The sequence below is a fragment of the Scylla paramamosain genome, chromosome 38, assembly GCF_035594125.1.
Source record: "Scylla paramamosain isolate STU-SP2022 chromosome 38, ASM3559412v1, whole genome shotgun sequence".
Lineage (NCBI taxonomy): Eukaryota > Metazoa > Arthropoda > Malacostraca > Decapoda > Portunidae > Scylla > Scylla paramamosain.
This window is the reverse complement of record NC_087188.1, coordinates 15,316,235-15,326,759: the sequence shown is the minus strand read 5'-3', so window position 1 is coordinate 15,326,759 and position 10,525 is coordinate 15,316,235. Positions and strand designations below refer to the sequence as shown.

General features: G+C 36.5%; 2 long non-coding RNA genes across 12 annotated transcripts in view; one reads left to right on the top strand and one right to left on the bottom strand.

Moving 5' to 3' along the window:
- Positions 1-1,780: 1,780 nt before the first annotated feature.
- LOC135091878 (uncharacterized) lies at positions 1,781-5,617 on the top strand. 2 transcript variants are annotated; one of them, XR_010262679.1, is made up of 4 exons: positions 1,781-1,949; positions 2,248-2,418; positions 3,780-3,950; positions 5,329-5,617. It is a non-coding gene; the product is annotated as an uncharacterized LOC135091878 (long non-coding RNA). The 2 variants fall into 2 exon arrangements; XR_010262678.1 differs by having other exon boundaries at positions 1,782-1,949; positions 5,349-5,617.
- Positions 5,618-6,292: 675 nt separating this feature from the next.
- The window catches only part of LOC135091877 (uncharacterized), a 231,607-nt gene continuing 227,374 nt past the window's right edge, over positions 6,293-10,525 (bottom strand). For all 10 annotated transcript variants that reach the window (XR_010262669.1, XR_010262671.1, XR_010262670.1 and 7 more), the window contains 2 exons: positions 8,921-9,025; positions 6,293-7,335 (listed from right to left, as the gene is read on the bottom strand). This is a non-coding gene — a long non-coding RNA (uncharacterized LOC135091877). The remainder of the gene's footprint in view (positions 7,336-8,920; positions 9,026-10,525) is intronic.

Here is a 10,525-nt window from a genome sequence, read left to right as displayed (position 1 = left end):
TACCAGTGTTTTATTCAAGTGACATGGACCTTTTTCTACTTTAAAATGGCTTAATTTTGGCCAGGTATGAGATGAAGAGCAGTGTGGAGCAAACAGCAGAATATGAGGCTTTTTAACAAGACTCCACCAACTTTCCCCCAGCCATGAACACTTAAACACTTCACCAGTTAAATAAGGTTTCTGTCCTCTGCTAATGAACTTAAAACAATTGGGTTGGTTTGATGGTGAAATGGCTGTCTCTTTAAACAGTAGATTTAGTTTTTTATACAAGATTCCTCAAACTTTTCCCAACCATAAACATCTCCAGAAGTTAAAGTGTGTATGGATTCAAGTCTTCTACCAGTGAACTTTAAATGTGTGAGTTGGGTAGATGGCTGTGGTGATCTTGTCTAATATCAACCAGCATACTCGGAGCTTCTTATAATACTCCACAAACTTTTCCAACCATGAACACCTCACTAAGTTAATATGGATAAGGTTTCTATCTTCTGCCAATGAACTCTAAATATGTCAGTTGGATAGATGGTTGTGGTGATCTTGTCTATTATCAACCTAGGAGCTCTTACAGTACTCTAAAAACTTTCCCAGCCATAAACACCTCAAAATTATAATGTAAGATTACTGTCTCCCTGTGAACTTAAAGCAGGTATGTTGGTTAGGTGGTGTGGTGAACTTAAAGCAGGTATGTTGGTTAGGTGGTGTGGTCACTGTTCATTCAAACTAAGATGCTAGTCTATAAAGGGAAGGGGCCAAAGGGTTATCTAAATTTGGAGGTAGCTTAAGATCTCCCTCTTAAAAGAATTAAAGTTATAGAAAAGGGGAAATACAGAAGCAGGCAGGAAGTTTCAGAGTTGATCAGTGAAAGGGATGAAAGATTGAGAATATTGGTTAACTCTTGCATAAGGGAGGTCTGTCTATCTATTTACCTATCTATTTGGCTATCTACCTATCTATGTATGTATCTATTTATTTGCCTGTCTATATGCCTGTTTGTCTATCTGCCCATGTATGTATGTATGTACCTATCTGCCTGTCTATCTATCTGTCTGTCTGTCTACCTATCTACCTACTTATCTATCTATCTATATATCTATTTATCTATCTACTTATCTATCTGTCTATCTGTCTATCTACCTACCTGTCTATGTATGTATGTATGTATGTATGTATGTATCTATTTATATATCTATATCTATTTACTTATCTATCTGTCTGCCTGTCTATCTATCTGTCTGTCTGTCTACCTGTCTACCTACTTATCTATCTATCTATATATCTATTTATCTATCTACTTATCTATCTGTCTATCTACCTACCTGTCTATGTATGTATGTATGTATGTATCTATCTATTTATATATCTATATCTATTTACTTATCTATCTGTCTATCTGTCTATCTGTCTACCTGTCTATGTATGTATGAATGTATGTATGTATGTATCTATTTATATATCTATATCTATCTATCTATCTATCTATCTATCTATCTATCTATATCTATATCTCTATCTATCTGTCTATCTATCTATCTATCTATCTATCTATCTATCTATCTATATCTATATCTATATCTATATCTATATATATATATATATATATATATATATATATATATATATATATATATATATATATATATATATATATATATATATATATATATATATATATATATATATATATATATATATATATATATATATATATATATATCCTTTATATAGATAGTCTCTAAAGAGAAAACGGGACAAGTAAGGTGACGTCAGGGGAAGAAAGCGACGCTAGCTGTCAGTGATTAATGGCGGCGTAGGAATCTGTCAGACCGTCACCTTGACCTGTTATTTCCGCCATTTCTGCCCCATCCCTTTAATTGTGATCCTTAATTCGTGGCCCAGAGAGAGAAGATGGAACCATGGACCAGTCAGCACTGCCGCTGCCCATGTGGAAGGTGAGTGGAAATGGAAATAGAGGAACATATGGAGACAGCCGGTGAATAGTGGATGGGGTGGAGGGAATGACAAGATTGAATGGGTGGAAGAGATGGAAAGAATAACATTTCGTTTACTGGCATTGCATAAAGTAAGGACGAGGTGGAATGGAAGAGGAGAGATAAGTGTGGAGACTAGACGGGTGAAAGGAGGATGGAGATGGACTTGGTGGAAAGGTAGTACGATTGGCAAGAAGGAAGAAATACTAGCAAAGAAAGGAGTGAAGGGGTGAATACTGACATTGTTCTACCTCTACAGGGTAACTCAAGCAGCCCCGAGTTGTCCCCGTGACCCCAACCTGACCTGCAAGGCACACCCACCCCAGGACAGGAGGACTCGGCAGAATGTGACCAGCTGATCTGCCTATATGCTGCCGCTGCTACACTGGCCCAACAACAGCAGCAGTAACAGGCTTTCTTCGTTAATTTAGTGAGTTTCTTTGTTGTTTCTTAGTTTTATCGTTCGTGGAGCATTGGGCCCCCTGCTGGCTGGGTCCGTGGCTTGCCTGAAAGAGTTGCCAGTTATGTATCTCTCTCTCTCTCTCTCTCTCTCTCTCTCTCTCTCTCTCTCCAGGCAAAACATATGGTCAGTCATTACTCTTGCACTAGTCGCTCTGTTCTGGACAAAACTTTTTTATGGTGCGTTTTGGCTTGCTTCAAATTAATCTGCAGGTTTTTTCCCACAAATAATTTATTTTTAACCCCCTCCCCTCGACGCCCTTCACAAACTAAAGTTCTGTGATAAAGACTAAAAGTAGATTAAAGTGAAATAGATAAAAATGTACCAGAAAAAAATAGTTTTGTCCTCACAAATAAGTAACACAGCAGTAACACTGGCTGACAACACAGCAGTAACACTTGCTGGCAATGTTCCCTTGAGAAGACTGGCTGCCGCTTACCTGTGGCTGCCAGCTGGCTGCGTCAAGTGCCAGCGGACTTGAGTGGGATGTCTCTAGTGTAGGATGATTGTCTTTGGCAATAAATAAATATTCATATATTAAATATTTAATATATAAATATTTATATAAGATAATATATAAATATTTATATAAGATAATATATATATATATATATATATATATATATATATATATATATATATATATATATATATATATATATATATATATAAATTGATTGATTGATTGATTATATATATAAAATATTATAATTGATATTATATATTTGAATAATATACTTGACATTATATATATTTGAATATTTGACATTAAAATATACATTAAATATATATATATATATATATATATATATATATATATATATATATATATATATATATATATATATATATATATATGAATAGTATACAATATTATAATATATTACTACTATATATTTACTATATATAATATTAAAAGTATAACTTACTTTGTCAGTTTGTGTAGTAGTAATGATACTATACGTATCATTACTATATATATATTACTATATATATATATATATATATATATATATATATATATATATATATATATATATATATATATATATATATATATATATATATATATATATATATATATATAATTTGAATAGTATATACAATATTGAATGGGTGGAAGAGATGGAAAGAATAACATTTCGTTTACTGGCATTGCATAAAGTGAGGACGAGGTGGAGTGGAAGAGGAGAGATAAGTGTGGAGACTAGACGGGTGAAAGGAGGATGGAGATGGACTTGGTGGAAAGGTAGTACGATTGGCAAGAAGGAAGAAATACTAGCAAAGAAAGGAGTGAAGGGGTGAATACTGACATTGTTATACCTCTACAGGGTAACTCAAGCAGCCCCGAGTTGTCCCCGTGACCCCAACCTGACCTGCAAGGCACACCCACCCCAGGACAGGAGGACTCGGCAGAATGTGACCAGCTGATCTGCCTATATGCTGCCGCTGCTACACTGGCCCAACAACAGCAGCAGTAACAAGCTTTCTTCGTTAATTTAGTGAGTTTCTTTATTGTTAATTTTATCGTTAGTGGAGCATTGGGCCCCCGGCTGGCTGGGTCCGTGGCTTGCCTGAATGAGTTGCCAGTTATGTATCTCTCTCTCTCTCTCTCTCTCTCCAGGCAAAACATATGGTCAGTCATTACTTTTGCACTAGTTGCTCTGTTCTGGACAAAACTTTTTTATGGTGCATTTTGGCTTGCTTCAAATTAATCTGGAGGTTTTTTCCCACAAATAATTTATTTTTAAACTGCCCCCCCTGACACCCATCAGAAACGAAAATTCTGTGATAAAGACTAAAAGTAGATTAATGTAAAATAGATCAAAATGTACCAGAAAAAAATAGTTTTGTCCTCACCAATAAGTAACACAGCAGTAACACTGGCTGACAACACAGCAGTAACACTCGCTGGCAGTGTTCCCTTGAGAAGACTGGCTACTGCTTACCTGTGGCTGCCAGCTGGCTGTCTCACACCACAGCCAACAGTCACTTACAAAATGCTTAATTATGTGGGCACCTCCCCAGATTATGGAGGCTCCTGGGCCGCTGGCCTCTTTGCCCACTCCTGGATCTGGCCTGTGCATTGTCATGTTTTTACACTTCACTATTCTTTGTGGTCATTGTAAAACCACATTCAAGGTATATGTACAAGCTATGTTAGGAAATGTAAATAGGTTTCTTGTTTAGACTTTGATGCCAGCCCCAAGCTCTCCCATTTTATAAACCCATATAAAACAAAAAAAAAACTGGGAAAATCTTAAATCTGCACCACTTTTGGTCCCAGCAATTTTGGATAAGGGATTCTCAACTGTGTTTCAGAGTATTGTTGAGAGTGTGATTAATGTTGAAGTAGTCATGTTGTGTGTGTGTGTGTGTGTGTGTATGAATCTGTATGTGTAGGATAAGAAGAGGAAGGTGGTTAATAAGATTACTAAATGCATGTTTTGAGGAGGAGGAAGAGAGTCCATTAGAAATGGAGTAAGCATGAAAATAATGGTATAAGATGGCAAGAGATACAACATAAGGAGGGCTGGATAAGTTAAGAATGATTGGTGTGAATGAATCTTATTGGTGAGGCATGTTGTGAAATGTTAATTGAGTTCAGAAGGAATGACTTGCAGTGATCAGTGTGAAATAGGAGGAGAGGATCCATGGCTCAGGTCTTTTTTGTGAGATGTGCATGTGAAAAGGTATGTTTTTTAGGAATTCATGGATATAGAAAAAAAGAGAAATAGATATGGAAGAGTGTGGGGTGTTTTGGGATTGTGGACCAGGTTAAAAGTAAAAAGAATTGTTTGAGTGAGGAATTAGTGTGTGTGTGTGTGTGTGTGTGATATGTCTTCGTAATTAGTTTGTCTTCGTAATTAGTTTCCTTAGGTTGCAATACTTTTTTGCAGAGGTTTGCCAGCGTACTTCCTACTTGCAATCAAGGCTGGTGGTGCCTCGCTGCATCACAGGGCGTGGTGTCAGGACGAGCTAAATGGAGGAGGGTGTATACAGCTAGTGTTGGTTGTCTTCCCTGCCTGGTGCTGCTGCTGCTATCCTGTCTACTACAATCAAGGCTGGTGGCAGGTGGGGTTGCCTTGTTGCAGGGTCTGACTTCAGGAAGAATGAAATGGAGGATGTGTCTACGGCCAGTGTAGTAAATATAAATAAAGTTGTCAGTTTGTATAGTAATGATACTACTACTTATATGTATAGTTAATATATATATATTATATTTATTTGAATAGTATAACTATGTTATATAAAGATACTTTTAATAACTTAAGTACTGTACTTTTTGTCAGTTTGTACAAAATTTTATATTATAACTACTAACTATGTTATATAAAGATACTTTTAATAACTATGTTATATATAAAGATACTTTTAATAACTTAAGTACTGTACTTTTTGTCAGTTTGCATAGTAATGATATTATTTATATATATATATATACCACTTTTAATAACTTAAGTACTACTGTACTTTTTGTCAGTTTGCATAGTAATGATATTATTTATATATATATATATATACCATATGTATATTATTAATAATAATGAATTTTTGATGTTAACTATGTTAATAATAATAATAAATTTTTGATGTTAACAATAAATTTTTGATGTTAACTAGTTTAAGGTGCAATTTGCACATAGAGGTGCCCATCCAAGTGACACCAGAGTTGCTTGGACCAGGCCTCTCTATGTGCAAATTGCACCTTAATTAAACTTAGTTATCTTTTTGGGCCATTTTTGGGCCAATCCTGGATTTCTTTTTCAACCCTCAGGGCATATATGAAAGTTACCATAAACTCTCAGGGCATATATATATATATATATATAAAAAATATATATGAGTTACCACCAGAAAAACATTTATTTTTGAGCTGATCCTGACCACAAGAAATTATTTTTTGGGCCATTTTTGGGCCAATCCTGTTTTTTTAACCCTCAGGGCATATATGAAAGTTACCACCAGAAAAACATTTATTTTTATAAGAGCTGCTGATCCTGACCACAGGAAATTCTTTTTTTTGGGCCAATCCTGGCTTTTTTTTTCAACCCTCAGGGCATATATGAAAGTCACCCACCAGAAAAACATTCATTTTTGAGCTGATCCTGACCACAAATTCTAATTCCATTTTATCATGCTACTCCTCTATACATGTGCATACATAGTACACAATAAATTAAATTTTTAGTTTTACCGTGCATGTTCAATAAATAAATAATAAATGCACAACAGGGAAAAAAGCATGGCATTTTATTTTCCTTGTAATTGAATGAAACGTCTGTGACTTGTCCCAGGCCTGAAGGTGGTGGGGCTGATGCTTACTTGATATTGGAGTATAGAGGGTAGGAGGAGACTTGCTGATTCTTGCTTGTCCTGTGTCAACTTGAGTGAGCAGCAGACTCTTCCTGGTGAAACTGCCAAGAACTCTGCCTCTCTGCAAATCCTGAAGGTTCTCCTTCCTGAAGGTTGCTTGTCAGTCTCCACCACAACTTGAAGGAATTTCATGCACTCTTCCTGCTGTTAACTGCTTGACAATCTTACCCCTGCTCAAAATTCTTGACTTCCACTCTTCTTGCTGCAACTCTTCCTCGATTGCAATGTAGAAATTCATCTGCTAGACCCTTTTCCTGCTGTGCTCTCCTTCCTGATGAAATAAATCAACACATCTTGGCTTGAAGGAAAGCAACACTTGAACTCTTCCTGATGAAACTCAATGCTTCTTGTCAGGCTTGAAAGTAGTGACACTCGTACTCTCTTCCTGATGAAACTTGACTCCCTGATTGCAATGGAGAATGTCAGGCCTGGTGTGGCATCATCATTTGATAACCAGAAGCTAGTAGGGGTGTTCATGGGATGGTGAAGTGGAGACTGCAAACCTCATAACTGCAAGGAAAACAGACCATTAGTTCCTAGACATGAAACTTGTATGTGCCGAGATTCTTACTTATGCATTTGATTCCCTAGAATAGTGAAGACAAGAATGATAGAAGGGATATGAAATGTGCTGAGATTCTTAGTATGAAATGTTTGGTGATTGATTCCCTAGAAAAGTAAGACTAGACAAGAAACATTTGAAAATAGAGGAAGTTTGAAAAATACAACACGAGAATCGTCCCAAGATTTAGTACGAAATATGTCTAAATCATTTAAATTCCATATTGTCACATTTAAGAAGGGAAAATTGAAAGGCAAGGAAATGAAGGAAAACACCAAGTAGAGGAAATTTGGAAAATATGACAGTATAATGAATGAAGCTGAGAAATATGTCAAGACTATGAAAAATATGGGGTTTAACAAATAAATAAAATAAACTTTGCTCCACAACTTATAAGATTAGAGGTTTATTTATTAGTTTAAGGTTGCAGAAATAATAAAAAAAATAGTTTTTTGAACCCCATATATAAAGAAAAGGTCACATAAGAGAAAGAAATATGGAATAAAATAGAACAAGTCAATTTTTTTTTATCAGATGAATAACAAATTGGGAATAGAAACATTTGAAATAAGCCAACTTTGAGGTGAATTGCAGAAAAAAGGTAAAAAAAATCTGGTTTACTAGAACAAAGCAATAACATAAATGTAATACAAAAGAAAGCAAATGTGTGTGTGTGTGTGTGTGTGTGTGTTATAGGGGTTGCATTTTTGAGTGCACGGCCAGTTTTTTTGTCACCAGTTTTCTGAGTGTATGAGCATTTTTGTGCTTGTTTGAATGTGTGTTTGTGTGTATAAGTGGGCGTGGGAATGTGTGGATGTGGGCGTGTGAGTGCATGTGCGTGGACGTGGGTGGGCGTGGATGTGGTGTGCGTGGGTGTGCATAGTGTTATTAAAGGTTTAATCCTAGTTAACAAGCCAATTGCCACTTAACATAGCGAACAAGCAGAGGGAATACAAAATAGCGGCCATATACATACCGGTCCAACAGATTTACGTACTCGTATATAATAAATACATCACTTCACTTCCTTAATTCTCACCTCAATAAGCTTCTTCACCCGTCAGTCACCTGGGACAAGCAAACAACTTCCCATCTGATCAGCATACTTCTCTCACCTGACAAGCTTAATTACGTTACCTGCAGTCTATCATCATTGCAGCTTAATCACTCGCTAATTGCTAAATCAGTTTTTCTCCTGGACATAAATAACTTATCATCTGGTCAAATTATTAATCTCTCACCTGTTAAACTTAACTAGGTCACCTGCCCAGTACTATAATCACCCGTAATCACACCTACTCAACCTCACCTGGTCAAGCTAATCATTGCCTGGCGAGTCACATCAGCCCAAATAACCTAATCACATTACCTAACGTGACTAATCTAATCATCACATGGGCAAACCTAACCCAATCACACCTACCCAACCTAATCCTCACGTATCCAGTCAAATCACTCACAATCTCACGAGTTACACATTAATTCCGCCCACTGAGTAATAATGTAACCTTCCTTCCATCATCAAACTCTTACCTTCACTGCTTCACTGCCTCCTTCAGCGTCCCGCCACGAGACCTCCGCAGGTCGACCACTCACTCTCGCTGCTAGTCGCAAATGGTGCCGAGTGGAGACGACAGGCTGGAAGAAAACGAGACAATGATCCTTATTCTGAAACACTACGCCGCAGCTCCACTAAGCTGATAAGACTCTAAATGAAGTTGCACAGGTTTTCTAAGATGTTTTTATGGTTCTAGTGACAGATTAACATGATTCCTATATTATTAACAGGAGAAATAGTCTTGAAAAGCCAGCTAATCATCTCTGTGAACTTGTAAAGTAGTGAGACGGCAAAGCGTTTCGGAATACTGGTTCATAATACGTGACACGGGTATTCAGGGACGTTTTTATGGTTTTGGTAGCAGATTAACACAATTTCTACATTATTAACATGATAAACGGATTTGAGAACCTGACTATTCATCTCTGGCCTTTAAAAATAGTCGTGGTGAAAGAGCAAAGCGTTTCAGAATACGTAGCTATAATCTAAGTTCTTTTCTATGCTATTAATATGTGTGAGTTGATATGTTTGCTGGCTTGTGTGAGTAAAGTTATATATTGAGGATTTTATTAAAAATATCGATGCCTTCTTATTTTGCAGTTAACGAGTGTTTGAATGATTGTTAAGTCTCTCTCTCTCTCTCTCTCTCTCTCTCTCTCTCTCTCTCTCTCTCTCTCTCTCTCTCTCTCTCTCTCTCAGACTGAATATCATACGTAAGATGAACTCCCAAAAATATGAAAGTGGGGACAAATAAAGTGGTTTGGAATTAAAAGGAGTTCTTAATAGATTACGAATGTGTTCCAAACCAGTGAACGAGACGAGACAACTATTATTTGATTGTTAGTATACGTAATACATAATTTCTTTAATATATCAAAAGAGAAAGGCAAAAACATTATCAAGAAACGTCATATGATCTTAGGAAACTTATTATATTGATCAACTAATTATAATAACAATGAAGGAAGAAAATAGGAGGAGGAGGAGGAGGAGGAGGAAGAGAAGTGTAGATAGTAATAAAAATAGTAGGAGGTAGTAAATAGTCAAAGGATGGAAGGAAGGAAGTAGTAGTAGTAGTAGTAGTAGTAGTAGTAGTAGTAGTAGTAGTAGTAGTAGTAATAGTAGTAGTAGTAGTAGTAGTAGTAGTAGTAGTAGTAGTAGTAATAGTAGTAGTAGTAGTAGTAGGAGGAGGAGGAGGAGGAGGAGAGGAAAATGACAGTCTGGTTTTAATAGTTACACCATTTCTCCTCCTCCACCACCACCACCACCACCACTTCCTCCTCCTCCTCCTCCTCTTCCTCCTCCTCTTCCTGAAATCCACAAACTTTATACATAAAAATGGCGGCGAGACACTTGCATTTGTTTCTCTGGCGTGCTACATTTTTTCTCCATAATTAATATAAGCACAGAATTACTATTGCAACCCGTGAATATTCAGAGGAGGAGGAGGAGGAGGAGGAGGAGGAGGAGGAGGAGGAGAGGGAAGAGGAGGAGACAGTCACTGGGGAAGGGTAGGGTTTGTAATTACGAAATACCAAAGAAACAAACATTATTTATTGTACTACTACTACTACTACTAC